The following is a 16674-nucleotide window of genomic DNA, read 5'->3' on the forward strand; positions in this document are numbered from 1 at the left end:
CAATCCTAAACACCTTTTTATCTCCCTGGAATTTACATTTTAATGCTGCATTTTTAGGATCAGACTGCTGCACTCAGAACAATAGCAAACCTTGGGGGATCAGGCACAGCTTTCAAACTGAATGTAGAATGGAAATGGTTGTTTATGATGGCTACTTCAGTGCAATACAAAGCAGCAATATATTCCAAGTATTGGCTTTCAAATAAAAGTTCCAGATTGGGGAGATTTTTATTACTTTTCACACAAAACCTGTGTACAACTTCAGACTTAGAAGAATCATGGCTTTTATGGACAATCCTATGTGGTTTCCAGAGCTGGGCAGAGGAGTCCATTTTCATAAATGATGCCTTTGCAGAATGGAAATGGAAACAGTTTCGAGAAAGCCCAAGTTGTCTATTTATCACAGAGGGAGGCAGCATAAGTGAGCATCTGAGCTTCAAGGTCAGAGATACAGAAAAGCCACAGAGTTTCTGCATTGTTAGTGCAGAAAGTGAACAGCATTATGCCAACCAATCAGCCAAAGGAACCAAACACTGATGTGACAATTCAGATGCTGACTAGAATGTGTAGCAGTGAGCACCAGTTAGGAATGTGAGAAGTTGCTTTATATCAAGTTGGTCTAGTTCAGTATTGCCTATGCTAATGGATAGTGGCTCTCTAGGATTTCAGAAAGTGGGCTCTCACAGTCCTACCTGGAGAAGGATGCCAGACCTTGCTCAAAGGAATACACCGAAGGAGCAATGGCCGATGGAGGGTGTGGAGTAATTCACAATGAATTCAGGCAATGCAGTGTTAAAAAGAAAGGGCCCAGCAGCAGAGGTGACACTGAAGAAGGGCAGTGGCTGCTTGCCATGTACTAGGCAGGATATATAAATGTCTTGTTCTGTGATTAGGTTTTGGTATTCTGTAGGGTTTTCAAATTTTATGGGCACTTAGCTGCCTGATTAAAAAGGATCATGGAGCCGACCAAACTGGGAGCGCATATTGTAAGCATGCCTGAGGGGGAAGAGATAATTGTGGCTACTAATGGCTTCTGTGAGATACTCTCATAGGACTGTGCAATATGGTGCAATGTGCTACCATATTCCAAGGTTCTAGTCTCATATGGGATTCCTAAAACTCATTAAAGGGAGAAGTTAATGGCAAAAGCAGTAAACTGTTGCTGAATTCTTTAAATGGCAAGATGGACGCATACTATCTTAACTGATAGGAGAACTAAAGTTCAGGACAGGATCTTATTTTAATTTGTCTTTAGCAAAACTCTACTAACTGGACAGAAAGGGGTAGAGATAATTTTCAGGTATTCTTCCTTCCCCTTCACACAAAATCTGCTCTGAGGGTTCAGAGACCCTCTGGAGCCACTGTGGGAAGTGACACGGAGAACTGCAGGGAAAAGGAGAGATAGAGATAGGTTTATTTCTGCCCCTTCCCATGGGACGCATCCAGTTGACGGATTTAAAGCCATTGCTGGATGAGAGCTCCATCCATGGATAGAAAGAGTCCTTCTGCTCATGGAGGGAGATGTCTGGATCCAACCAGTGCTATTTTTCTAGAAAAAGAGGTGCTGGAACTCCTTTGTTCTCCTTTGCTCTCTTATAATGACAATAGTCATTCCCAGTAGTGATGTATGGAAGTGAGAGCTGGACCATAAAGGCTGATCGCTGAAGAATTGATGCTTTGGAATTATGGTGCTGGAGGAGACTCAAGAGTCCCATGGACTGCAAGAAGATCAAATGTATCCATTCTTAAGGAAATCAGCCCTGAGTGGTCACTGGAAGGACAGATCGTGAAGCTGAGACTCCAATACTTTGGCCACCTCGTGAGAAGAGAAGTGTGATGGCCTGGGATTCTGATTCAGAGGCTGAACCAGAGGAATCCCAGCCTGCACAGGAGTCCCCGCCTCCAGGGCCGGATGAACTGGGGCAAGGCCTAGATTCTGAGGAGCCTGCACCTGTGTCAGATCCTCAGGAGCAGGCACCAGGTGAAACCATTCTGGCCCCAGAGGTGCTTGAGGACTCAGTGTCTACAGGTGAGCCTCCTCCGGGGCCCAGTAACCCTTCGGCCTCTCCTGAACTGCAGAGGCTTAGGGCAGAGAGGCGAAGGGAACTGGTTGCTCCCAGGAGGAGTGCTCGCCTTAAGGCCAGAGGAGGCGGGGCACCAGGGGGCCAGGACCGCCCCTGGCCTTGGAAGAAGATAAAGGTCAGTCAGCCCGGTCCCAGGTTGCGGGAGCAACGTCGTTGTTGGCTTCAGACCTTCCAGCGTTCCTGTTCCCTGCCTGGCCTCCTGCTCCTGACCTTCCAGCGTTCCTGTTCCCTGCCCGGCCTCCTGCTCCTGACCTTCCAGCGTTCCTGTTCCTTGCCCAGCCTCCTGCTCCTGACCTTCCAGCGTTCCTGTTCCCTGCCCGGCCTCCTGCTTCTGACCTTCCAGCGTTCCTGTTCCCCGCCCGGCTCCCTGTTTCGGACCTCGCCTCTCATCTTGTGAACTCGGACTACGGTAACGGTACCTTTCCCCAGGGACCAGCACAAGAAGACTCCCTGAAAAAGACCATGATGTTGGGAAAGATGGAGGGCACAAGGAGAAGGGGACGACAGAGGATGAGATGGTTGGACAGTGTTCTCGAAGCCACAAACATGAGTCTGACCAAACTGCGGGAGGCAGTGGAAGACAGGAGTGCCTGGCGTGCTCTGGTCCATGGGGTCATGAAGAGCCGGACACGACTAAACAACTAAACAAAATGACAATGGCACCCATTGCCAGAACTGAGTTCTGGGTGAAAAAAAGCCCTGGATCCAACCCAACATTTTTTCCCCTTTCCCAGTTCTGTAGTGTTGACAACATTTCAAAATGAAGGCATGGGAATATCCTTCAAATCATCCTTTGGGATGAAAACAAACAGAAGCATATTATCCAAATGACAAGACATGCATTTGAAGCTAAACTAGATATGGGGAAGAGCCATAGCTTAGTGGGAGAGCATCTGCCTTGCATGCACAAGGTCCCGGGTTCAGTCCCTAGCATCTCCAGGTAGGGCTGAGAATGGCCCCTGTTGGAAACCCTGGAGAGCCTCTGCCAGTCGCTGTAGACAGTCGCTCTGCCAGCCTCTGCCAGTCGCTGTACACTGTAGTACACTGACTCAGTGTAAGGCAGCTTCCTGTGTGATGGCAGCAGGTTCATGTCCCCACTTCATTTCAGTCTAATGACCCCCCCCCCAACTTTTTGTACTTAGGGATGTAGAGCAGGAGAGAGAAATGTAGGAATGGTGGCATATACATATAATAAATAAAATGCAACTTGATTTGGGGCACATTTTAACCCCCCAAGTTGCTCTTTCTGAAACAATAGGCGAACTGAAGCTCGACTTCTTTTGAAACCCACACTTCTCTGAATTTTGTGATGCAGTTCTCCCACATGCTCCCCCTCCCTATGTGACCCTTGCCCCCTCAATTGGCTTGGGGGGTGGTCAAGGGAACCCCTGGGACAGCAAACAGGGGGAGGGGGCACAGATCACCCCATCAGGCAAGCTTATACTGATGGAGCAATCTGCTTAGCACTATGTTGAATTCCTCCAATAAACTATAGCAAGGTAAGCTATGAACTGGCAAGGAAGAACAAAAAAAAAATTCCTTCCAGTAGCTTTTTTGTTTTTTTGTTTTTTTTTGTTTGTTTTTTTTTTACTATGGCAGACCAACACGGCTACCTATCTGTAACTGGCGAGGAAGAGTTCTGCATTCCTTTCTTATGCATACTTCCACACCCCCACACCCATTTCCTCTCTGGAGGCAATTCTGTCTTTAGTCTGTATCTACTCTGGCCTTTAGTTCAAGTGTGGGTCCAGGGTCAGCCAAAGACATTTTGCTGCTTGAGGCAAAACAGAAAATGCCCCCACACCACCACCTCCTAAGGCAAATGGCAGTGACCCACGGAAGCCATGGTGCACTGAAGGTAGCAGGGGTGGGAAACAGAGGCTGGAGAGTAGCAGGCAGCAGTGGCCCTGCTTTTCAGATGAGGCAGTGAGTGGCATGATCCTCAGGGGGTTTCAGAGCTGCACAGAGAAGCAGAGAAGCAGAGGAGGAGAGTCTGGGCGGGCAGGCAGCTGTTGAGGCTCCTTAGATCTGCCCCACCTCCATCGTGTCCCCAGCCTGCTCCCTGAAGTGACTGGCTCAGTGGGACTAATGGGCCGGCCTAGCCTGGCTGGTCTTGCTTTATGACTAGCACCATAACTTGTCATTGAGATAATATGGTCCCATGTACACACTCAAATGCTTATTCTTGTTCTTCTTCTTCTTCACAAACAACAACAACAACCCATCTTTTTCCCTGGCAGGACTCAAGGCAATTTACAGATAAAAATAAGAACTTTAAAAAAAAATCATTAAAAGACAATTAAACATTGATAGAACTGAAGCATGATAGTACTTAATGGTGTGTACATTCTTGGCAGCAGATAACCAAACAAACACCTATGACTGAGATCTTAGAAAATCACAGCACCATTTAAACTGAAGAATCAAAATAGCGTATGATAAGATTTATAGGCATGACCCATTCATCTCATCAAGTAAATATCAAGAAATGGGATTACTTAAAAGCTCCAAAGGATGCACTTTGAAAACAGGAAAGAATAATGAATTTAGCAAGGCTTTCCCCATGAGCTGAATAATGTGCCACAAACTGTCTGCATTCCCCTTTAGGATTCTGTAGTGATGGTCTGATTCATGAGTCTTCCTAATGGCTCTGCAGTGCTATTTAGAGGCTGAGAACTGCAAAGGAAAGCTAGCGCTGAACATTCAGAAATGGCAGCTGTAGCTAATGCCAGCCAAAGAAGTCACACTAGTACAGAGCGTGTAGATTTCAAAAAGAAGCTAGGACCCCAGTTTTGGTCAGAGAAGAACCCCAAGTGGTCAAAATTCAGCTCCACTCCCTGAATTCACCCCACATCACTGTTTAGTAGAATGTTGTTTCTGAGTGCTCAGAAAGATTATAGGACATTACCGCTGTGATTGCCTTTAATTGTGTTACTTCTCTCCTAGGAAGGAGAGCACTCTCTAAAAGAGAAAAAAGAAGGCAGATCAATCATGAGCACTGTTTGACTGCTTTTAGCAGTTCTGTCTTGGGCTCCTGCTCCTGAATGCTAGCTTCTTAAAATTAGATTCCCTGCCTTTCACATAATCTTGTGCTGCTCTAGAAAGGGGAAATTAGCAGAAGGGGAAACTACAGATTAGGTTATTGTTTTCTTATTAGACATGAACATTAGAGCAAGATGCAGAAGAGAATCATATCCGATTATTTAAAAATTCTAACAGTTCCATGTGTTCTGATAATGCAGTTACCTAATGACAAGTGTAGAATGAAGCCCAATACAGAATAAATTAGTAGAGTTACATTAGAAAGTAACCCTTCAGTCATCCAAGAGATTAATTGCACACACTGAAGTAGGGATGAACAACCTGGACATTCCAGTTGTTGTTGTTGGACTCCAAATCCCATCAGCCTCAGTCAACATAACCAATGGTCAGAGATTATGGGATCTGGAGTCCAACAACATCTGGAGGGTGAGAAGTTAGTCACCCTTGCATTAAAGGAAAATACTTGGTCCACAACAGACTTGAACATCCAAAAAGTTCAATAGTTCTACTACAAACTGTCCTGACAAGTTAAAACAGCCTGCAACCAGGGGTAGCCAACGTGGTGTAATCCAGATGTTTCTAGATTACAATTCCCATCAATTGTAGCCCACATGGTCAATGGTCAGTGATGCTGGGGAATGGATTACTATATTCCCATTCAGTATCAGAGCTACCATGCCTGCAATTTGCATGGGACAAACATTTCCATCCACTTCCATTGTATTGGACAATAGCTCATGGTGGACAAAGGTTAAAGCCTACCAAGACTACACAGTAAGGTCTTGATCAGGGTTGGGTCTCTGTGCTGGCAATTTATTGTGGAAATCATCACTTGTAGTTTGGCCCGTAGGACCAGGAAGTCAGTGGGGAAAAGACTATGATGTACTTGCATGCATGGCCTTTCACCTGAGAAACTTATATGCATCCACTCAAACTTGGTGAAAACACATTGTTGTTCCAGAGATTCTTTGTATATTTCAGCGAGACACAGGCTGCAAGGCAACACAACACCAGACCTTGAGCTTATAAGCTGCCACTTCTTCCGCACAATTTAAAATAAAACTCAATTTTTTACCCTCTGAGTGCTCATAAACAAGTTTTATAGTGCCTTCAACTAGAGTCTATTGTATATTGCTGGTGAATTACAAGTGGCTTGGGTTTAAACCTCTCTCCTAAGTCATCAAACAGAAACAGAAAATGTTGCAGGATTTATCTTTACTGAAAAGATTCCCAAACTTCTTAAAACTGAGAGTCAGCCCCCCCCCCCCATGTAATTCTGTACTTACATAGACACATACAAACACAACACCTTGTAACGGAGAAAGATTGAGAAGTGTATATTTTGCCTAATTATCCATCTACATTCCATTTAGCTCTGAAACACAGCACAAAATTCAGATCAAATTTTTAGTTTTCAGGGCCCCCCTTTCCTTTAGTTAATTCAGTGTTACAGATTAGTAACACTGACTGACAGCAGCTCTCCAGGATTTCAGACAGAGAAGTGTTTCCAGTCCTACCTGGAGATGCAGGATTAAACCTGAGACCTTCTACATTTTAATTTTATTTAGTTATTGAATTTATATACAACCCTGAGGTCTCAGGGCAGTTCACAGAATGCAATACATGCAATACAGATGCTCTACCGCTGAACTATAGCTTTCTCCTGTGGTGTTCCTTTGTTATATTTGCCTGTGTCCTTCATCCCCTCCATCTCCTCTGTTGTCCCCACCCTCAGTTAAAACTGCCCTACGTCTTTCTGCTTACGTTATTTGGGTAATGCTAGAAGCTGCTTGTCTGGTGAGGTGGTTACAATGCTCGCTTCCTGGCAGCGGTGTTGCTGTCACTTACCCAAGATGGGGAGAACCAAAGTGGTGAGGAGGACAGTATGTCATGGGCATACTGGTGGGGGAACACAATTTTGTTGCGTGATTTGACTTTTTTGTTTCCCCACAACAATCTCTATACTGTTTGTGTTTCTTAGTTTTGCCGTGAGGGTTCAGTACTTTTGCTTATGCTGATATAAATCTTCTGCTCAGGATATGAACAATTACCCTTAGTTAATAAGTAATTGACTACTACATGACCAACTCAGTTGGTAAGAGCACAAGACTCTTAATCTCAGGCTTGTGAGTTTGAGCCCCTACAGATTCCTGCATTGCAAGGAGGTAGACAGGATGACTTGTGGTCCCTTCCAACTCTACAATTCTATGATTCTGTGTCCATTTTCTGTTCTACTTTTGTATGACCAAAGCTTCATTCACCTTTGTGAATGGAACTAGTTAGCTCATCTAAATTGGAATGTCAGAAGCAGTAGTTAAAAGATGAGGGGAAACCAATTGATGCTGCAAAGGCTTTTGTAAACAATTGCCTTCCCAAAGCAACTTGAGGATTAGGCGGGGGGAGAAGCTTCTCTGAACCATTTATCCCGTTTCACAGTTTTAAAAACCAATCTGTTTGTGATCAACTATTTCAGAGGGCTGCCTAATCAATGCTACTTACTTGAGGCCTCGCATTTTCTACAACTTTATGCTTACACCATCAGTGCTGCCAGCTCAGACCTTAACATCCCCCCCCCCTCCATTCACTTCTGTGATGCCTTATCTTAAATATGAAAGAGCCTTTCTCAAAGCAGACTTCCTGACAGGGTAGCCAATGGAAAAACTTTTTAAAGGGAGCAGGTCTTTTTGACTTCACAGCTTCTCCCATACGTACGTTCAGGTTTTGTAGGATCTCCAGCATGAGGGAGTCTGTGTGCTTGCAGACAAGAAGCAAAAGGAATCAGAATCAGAGGGTCATGGGGAAAAGTGAAAGAACAGTCGGTTTGTTTCTGCCTGCTGCAAGTCTTATAAGGCATGAAGTGCAGTGCTAGGAGAAGAAGGAATTTCAACAACCTTCCAAGCCGAAGAGCTAATTCAAATGTACAAGCATTCATATGGTATATACCGTATTTTTCCTTCTATAACACGCAGATTTTTTCTTCTAAAAAGGAAGGGGAAATGTCTGTGCGTGTTATAGAGCGAATGTGTGGTCCCTGGAGCCGAAAAATCATGCAAAAATCAAATCGCGGCGCTGCACGCTGCATGGAGAAGCGAAACCTGAAAAGAGGAAGCGGCTGCTTTCCTGCATTCTGCCTCAGGGTCTTACTGCCCACCCCCCTCTGTTTCGTTGCTGTGTTTGCTGAAACGGAACAAAGAGCAGGGAAAGCCCCTCCCCTCCAGGCAAGCTCCGGTGCTGCTGGGGGAGAGGGAGAGAGAGGGGGAGGGGGAGGGAGAGAGAGAGGAGGGGGAGAGAGAGAGAGAGAGAGAGAGAGAGAGAGAGAGAGAGATGGCTGGCTTGGGTGGGGGAAAACTTTTGCCTTTCTTTCCTCCCTCCCGTTAAATCCCTCTCCTGCATTCTTAGCCAGCTGCTTCTCTGCACACCCCTCTAATGTCCCTTCTTTGTTTTTCCTTCGCTCCCCACTTAAAATGTGGTTACAAAGCATGGATCCTCAGGATCTTTGCATTGGGTCACTCCAAATTCACCATCAGATCACATAGCATGTCCATGGCTACAGCCTGCACCAAAAAAATCACACACCCACTGTTGCCTGGGGCTGCAATGGTGCAAAAATGTGGTTAAAAAGCATGGATCCACAGGAATTCTCAGGATTTTGGCATGGGGTCACCCCAAATTCACCATCAGATCACATAGCATGTCCATGGCTACAGCCTGCCCCCCCAAAATCACGCACCCACTGTTGCCTGGGGTTGCAATGGTGCAAAAATGTGGTTAAAAAGCATGGATCCACAGGAATTCTCAGGATTTTGGCATTGGGTCACCCAAAATTCACCATCAGATCACATAGCATGTCCATGGCTACAGCCTGCCCCCCCCCCCAAATCACATACCCACTGTTGCCTGGGGCTGCAATGGTGCAAAAACGTGGTTACAAACCATGGATCCACATGGATCCTCAGGATCTTTGCATTGGGTCAGCCCAAATTCACCATCAGAGCACATAGCATGTCCATGGCTACAGCCTGCCCCCCCCCCCCCAAAATCACGCACCCACTGTTGACTGGGGCTGCAATGGTGCAAAAACGTGGTTACAAACCATCGATCCATAGGAATTCTCAGGATTTTGGCATTGGGTCACCCCAAATTCACCATCAGATCACATAGCATGTCCATGGCTACAGCCTGCCCCCCCCCAAATCACATACCCACTGTTGCCTGGGGCTGCAATGGTGCAAAAACGTGGTTACAAACCATGGATCCACATGGATCCTCAGGGTCTTTGCATTGGGTCAGCCCAAATTCACCATCAGAGCACATAGCATGTCCATGGCTACAGCCTGCCGCCCAAAAATCACGCACCCACTGTTGCCTGGGGCTGCAATGGTGCAAAAACGTGGTTACAAACCATGGATGCACTTGGATTCTCAGGATTTTTGCATTGGGTCAGCCCAAATTCACCATCAGATCACATGTCTGTGGCCACAGCATGAAGCACAAAAATGATACATCCACTGTTTCATTCAGAATGTTTTTTCCCTTGTTTTCCTCCTCTAAAAACGATGTGCGTGTTATGGTCAGGTGCGTGTTATAGAGCGAAAAATACGGTACCTCTGACTGTAATGCTTCTGGGATGTACATAAGAGATCAGAGCGGTGGTGTTTTTTGTTTTGTTTTGTTTTTTGAATCACACCCAGTTCAAGCTCTCTTCTCTGACATGGACATCCTCCTGACTTCATTTTTATTGTGTATTCATGATGATTTGTGCTTGTGATGGTGTTGGGGTGTGGATACATTTCCAACATGGTTTATTCCTGCAAAGGTTTTAGGGTGGACATACTGCCTCAATTGTTCTTGTTCAGCTTCCTGCTGAAACCCTGACACAGAATGCCGCAAACATTCTGCTCTTGCTGTTTTTCACCCTCCTTTTGTTAACACAAGTGTCCCCCTTAAGATGGCAGTAATGCAATAACACTGGGGAAATGTCTCAGAACTAATAAAGCATAATGTGGACCGCCCAGTATAAATCCACCACCAATGCACTATTATTGCATCAATGGCACGTTGTAAAATATATCTGCAAGAAACTCCACTCTGAAGGAGCTGATGTGCGATGAATATTTCCTTCTTAGCTATTTATTTGCTCAAAATCACAGGAAGAGCATCCACTTTGCATACAAAAGGTCCCAAGTTCAATCCTTGATATCTCGTGGTAGGACTGGGAGAGAAACCTGCCTGAAACCCTAAATAGGCACAGCCAATAGACCAGAGGTGGCCAACTCCCAAGAGACTGCGACCCCTACTCACAGAGTTAACAACTGGCAGTGATCTACCCCCTTTTGGGGGGGGGTTCAGGTCAAGGTTATTGAGCTTTTTTTAGGGGAGCCAAGCTTCTTTGGGGGGAACCAGTGATCTACCAGTTGGACGTGCCTGCTATAGACAATACTCAGCTGGATGGACCTTTGGTATGACTTTGCATAAGAGAGATTCCTAGGTTCTTGAATTCTGTATTACATCCCCCAGAAGCTGCTTGTCTCCCTAAGAGTTGGCGTATCTTTTTTTCCATTAGGAAAAAAAAAAGCAACTGGGTTTAAATTTGAGTAGAGCAATGGTTGGGAAGGATAGGGCTGAACAGGCTCTCCATCTCCCTACATTGGTCCTGACCTCAGTGTGATGTCATATAGAGTTGTTTTACCTGATAAAAAGGAACCCTATGGGTATATATGTTGGATCAATCCATTAACTTCTGATGGATGATACAATACGATACAGTAATCTTTATTGTCATTGTCCCATACAGAACAATGAAATTGAAAAATCTACATAAGACATTCAAAACCCAACAAGCCTGCTATCCCAGCTATCCCAACCTGGATTGAGGAGGATTGGGTCCGGCATCACTTTCACTGTGTATGTGTGCCAGTATCCACACTCAGCAGAGTTACATTTCAACACAGCTCCTTCCTTGGAAGCATATTCAGGGTAGAAGGTACACACAGTAGGCAATAAACACTCATGGAGACCATAAAGATTCAATCAAGTGTAGAAGTTTACTTGACAGGCATAAAAGCATATTGGTAGCAAATATATACAGACATTCATCACTGCCGTGGTCAAGGCATGCTTAGAGTCCAATAAGAGCCCAAGACTCTCTCTCTCTGCTTCTCTCACTGCAAGATGCAAGCAAGAGTCTCACAATAAGTTACAAGAAGTTACACAGAACCATTATCAGTACTTCCTGTCACACTGCACATGTCCAACGAACAGTTCCCACAAAAAATGTCCTTGCATAGACAAAACAATCTCAGCCTGCTGCTGCTGCTGCTTGAAACATCTTCTCTGTTCCTGGAACAAATGATTCTCTCACACACAGAGAGAATCTCCAACAATATACCAAAGTTGGTGAACCTTTGGCTCTCTGTTGGGCTCCAACTCGCATAAGCTCCAGCTAACATGGGCAAGAGTCAGAGGTGGTGGAACTTGTTGTCCTACATCATCTGGAATGTGTTGTGGATTTCTATCCCTGGCATAGACCTCTAGGATCACATGTAGCATGTAGTTCCATTCTCTGAGCCAGTGTGAGCCAGTTCTGTTTGCATGTCCCATCTTTTCATACTTAAAGGAGCCCTGTAAAGGCATCCTGCCCAAGACCTCCAGAATCCTGGAGCAGGCACTGCACATTAGAGGTCAGTAAGAAATCAATGATTTGTTTGTTTCCTGTATTCAGTGCTCATTACAGTGGCTGCATGGAAGCAGCTCGCTTTTAATTATGGCCGAGGCAGATTTATTTTGTAGCATCATTGAGTGATAAGTCAGCCTTTGCCTTTCAAAATGTGAAACTGTTTATTGTTGGCAATGAAACCACTGAACAGAGAAGCAAGTCTGAAAATGGATTTGTGTATTATTTTGCCCAGATCTTTTGTGGGCAGATGATGAAAGAGAAATTAATGTGGACTTCAAAACTTGTTCCACCTAAAGATGCAGTTCAATAGTTGTGTGATATAACTGGCCACGTGCCATTGCTCCATTCAGTTCTACCATCAATCCATAGGGAAGACGTATGTAATAACAATAACAATAGCAAGCAGCTCTGGGCTAAATATAAAGCAGGACATCTGGTGACATGCAGGTATACAATTTCATTTCATAATTTTGGTATTGTGATCCTTGCCCTGTTTAGGTCTCTACACAGATCTGATTTGAAGGGTAAGTAGAATAAAAGTACATTTATAAGTATCATGGCTACAAGACCCCACATCAAGCTTCTTCTTCTTTTAATTACAAATTTCACAAGTCCGCTAACATTTAACATTGGCCAGGGCATTTATATTTAATGGCAAACCTAAATTTTTGGGTAAGGACTTTTGTAGGAAGAATACATTGTCCCTGGGATAAGTGAAGCAGTCCTAGGAGGAAAAGATTATTTTGCATTAAGCATCAACACTGGCACCCAAAGCACACCCAACCTGTCAATATGTTCTTCTCAAACAAGGATAACCACAATTTCATTCTCTCATTTCCCAAGTACCCTTGGCTGCAATAATCACTGATGAAAGGAAAATAGAGCATATGTTGCTCATGAGGTTTGCTTAAGTTAATGGTGCAATTGGTCATTAGTGTGACTAATGGCAATAGCCCCCCTCTGATGAATTATTTGTTCAAAAGGCTCCAGCTGCTTCAGCTTGGCGTTAGTCCATCAGGTATAATATATCTGGCTTCCTGGTGTCTTAGAAAGTGATCTTTGTATAATTGATAAATATTTGAGCTAAGTTGGCATTGCGGATATTTCAGTTACAGATAGGTAGCCGTGTTGGTCTGCCATTGTCAAAACAAAAAAAATTCCTTCCAGTAGCACCTTAAAGACCAACATGCATGCACATGAAAGCTCATACCAAGAACTAACTTAGTTGGTCTTTAAGGTGCTACTGGAAGGATTTTTTTTTTTGGGGGGGGGGATATTTCAGTGTTCTGAGCCCCTTGCTCCCTGCTCAACAGGGGAGGCAAATGTCTGATAGTTAAGTCTTCACTGACAAAGAAGCACTTACAGCAGCTCCCATGGTGCTCTGTACACACAGAGACACATATTCTAGATTCTAGGCAGCTGTCCTCAGATTTGGTCTCAGCTCTGTGGAGCAGTTGCAGCAAGGGGAGGACCATGCCCTCCAACAGCTTAAGTACCCTCAACTGATGGAGAGGTATGTGTGTGTGACCTGAGGCTCCTCCTACATGGAAGCTGTCACTGCTGTTTCCTCTTCAAGCCCCTCCTATTTCTAGGAGACGGTGGGGTAAGGAGTGGCAGGGACTCTACTAACTCATCCCTTGCCTAAACAGTCTCTTTCTCCTCTGCCACATCCTGCACGCCTCCTTCCATCTCAGACTGCCCTGACCCCTCTTCCTCTTCCTCCTCCGGCTTCTGCCTTGCAGGCAGCATGAAACCCCATAAAAGAAATCACTGACCCATTCTCCTGGGTCACTGTCCTGGCCCCTGCCTCCACCACACATTCTTCTGAGCCCTGCCAATTCCTTACACACAGCCGTTATAAATGTGCTAGTATTCTAGAAGGTATAGGATAGCAGTTACCCCAGGATCATCCTATAATGTCTACTCCAGGCATAGGCGACCTCGGCCCTCCAGATGTTTGGGACTACAACTCCCATGATCCCTAGCTAACAGGACCAGTGGTCAGGGATGATGGGAATTGTAGTCCCAAAACATCTGGAGGGCTGAGTTTGCCTATGCCTGGTCTACTCCCAGGGATGGGCCACAACTCAGTGGTAGACCATCTACCTTGCATGCAGAAGGTTTTTTTTAAGACACCATAGTGCCAGTTATATTACAGTACTATATTTTAATTTTTCCCTTCCCCCTCCTATAAATTCTAATTGTTATTGATACAAAATGCCTTTTACTTATGGTCACCAGTCTAAGCAACACACACTATGTTGCATCATTTCATAACTGTGATAATTGTAATTATTTTGGAATATAGACTTCGACACAACTTTGTTAATATAGTCAACTTTTGTTGTTTTCTTTTCATTTTCATGTGAGTGTTGCATGTCACATGCTCTCATATAAACCAAGATATATTTCAACGCAACCATGTTAAACAGTATAAAGAAGAAAATGAATAAAAAATACGTTACAGACACACATCCCAGTCACAACTGAAATGCTGGAAAGCGGCTGCCAGTAAGTGCAGACAGTATTGTGCTAGATAGACCAATGGTTGGACATTGTTTGGAAGCCATCCCCCTTGCATTCAAGTGGGACATACACTAAGTTTTTTTGCTTAGGATCACAATCTTAAAGCAATCCCGTTCACGTTTACTTCGAGCTCGTCCACACTCCTGCGTGTTCTGTTTCCAGAAAATACAGGTCTGAGCACTTTTCTGCTTGTCCCGTACTTTCTTGGCACAATTCTGAGTGGTTTTGCCTTTGCCCCGCTGCTCCCCGACCCCCTCACAGAAAACCTGATCTTTAGCGCCAACTTGGAACAAACAGCAATCTTTGGAAAACTCAGTTGTTGTTTGTTCCACATAGGTAAAGTTAAAGGGACCCCTGACCATTAGGTCCAATCATGACCAACTCTGGGGTTGCGGCGCTATTCTCGCTTTATTGGCCGAGGGAGCCGGCGTACAGCTTCCAGGTCATGTGGCCAGCATGACTAAGCCACTTCTGGCGAACCAGAGCAGCACACGGAAATGCCGTTTACCTTCCTGCTGGAGCGGTACCTATTTATCTACTTGCACTTTGACATGCTTTTGAACTGCTAGGTTGGCAGGAGCAGGGACCGAGCAATGGGAACTCACCCAGTCATGGGGATTCGAACCGCCGACCTTCGGATTGGCAAGTCCTAGGCTCTGTGGTTTAACCCACAGCACCACTGTCTGCATTGCAATGGCTGGCAGTGGCAGCAGCTCCTCTTCCTCCTTCTCTCTGCAGCCAGCAAGGCACCCTTTTCCACTGGGAGGGTCCCCCATGAAAAGGTTGCCTTGCTCCCTTGCTGTGGAGAGCGGAGCTGAACTGCTTCTCTCTCAGAGGCAGCACCGCTGCCGCCTACCAGCTTTGCTCATTGACTTTGTGGGTGCCCAGCCCCCACAATTATATTATTGTGGGTGCTCAAGCACGCATGACCCCCTGAAGTTGTCTCCTATGAGTGCTAAATTTTTCCAGGGAAAAGAGGCAGAGCAAATGGAGGTGTGGCTAAGCCCTCAGAAGTAAATCTATGTTCAGCAATGCTTGGTCCTAGTTAAGTGGGAACGAGATCCAATTTTAATCTATGTAGCTTAGGGGTTTTTGGGGAAAGGTACTAATTATTTTTTAGGTTGGTCTTCTTATAAAGGTAGAAATAGGTACCATATATTTGGTTCACTGCTTTCTAAATCACAAAGACCACCTAAATTCAATGACAGTACTTTGAACATTGGCTATGTAGCAACAAGGTGGCTATAAACGTACAATTAATATAACAGTTCAACAACTTGATTGCTTTGAGTTACCAGATCTATTTCATCTTTGTATGAGAACATAGGAGAGATTATTCTCTCCAACCATCATTGTTAGGAGTTATTCTTGTATAGAGCTATTTCTGTGAGGAAATACAGAGTAAAACATCAAGAAGTCTCTTTTGCTTAGAAATTAATGATCAGCAGAATCTGCCACTGAGGTTATGAATAAAACACCCACACAACTCTGTAAGAGCTTGGGGCATTGGCATCAAACTGTAAGGTCAAGTTTATCAACCTGACACACAAAAGTCTTCAGAAAAATGAGCTTGATCTGAAAAGAAAGATGTTTGGGAATATGCACAGTAGCCTTTTGGGCACAAGGCAGTCCCTGAAGCATTCATTTAAAAAGAAAAGAAAATTACCATTTCTCAAAAGTGAAAGCTGACATTGTTACGCTCTGTAACCATGTGGACATGGTTTTTTTTTATTTATTTATACCAGTGCAAGCCTTTAAACGGGTCACCTAAAACTGTAAGATCTTTAAGTAAGAGAAATGATTTGGTTTCCAAGTTACAATATTTGCCCACAAGAATGCTCTGCAAATAATTCATTGATGAAATAATATACCGTAGGTTGGGATCCAGGAAGCTATTGGTGACTTTATTTCTTGGAACGACAGACCTTCATGCCATGTCACAATTGGCCTTTGAAAGTCCTTTTAAAAAAAAAGTCCATTCAATAGGCTGCTTTTGTGAACAAGAACTCCAAAGCCTCCTTAGCTGTATAGTACTAGTTGTGCAGTTAGTTGGGTCCCAGCTGTCTGCTCACAAATCAGGTGCACAAATAAGTCTTTTAGGCCCTTGGGTGAATATCATGTAATGGACAATATGTTTATATAGTGATACCTCGGGTTACAGATGCTTCAGGTTACAGATGCTTCAGGTTACAGACTCCACTAACCCAGAAATAGTACCTCGGGTTAAGAACTTTGCTCCAGGATGAGAACAGAAATCGCATGGTGGTGGCACAGCGGCAGCAGGAGGCCCCATTAGCTAAAGTGGTACCTCAGGTTAAGAACAGTTACAGGTTGAGAATGGACCTC

The sequence above is a fragment of the Podarcis gaigeae genome, assembly GCF_964106915.1.
Source record: "Podarcis gaigeae genome assembly, chromosome: 7".
NCBI lineage: Eukaryota > Metazoa > Chordata > Lepidosauria > Squamata > Lacertidae > Podarcis > Podarcis gaigeae.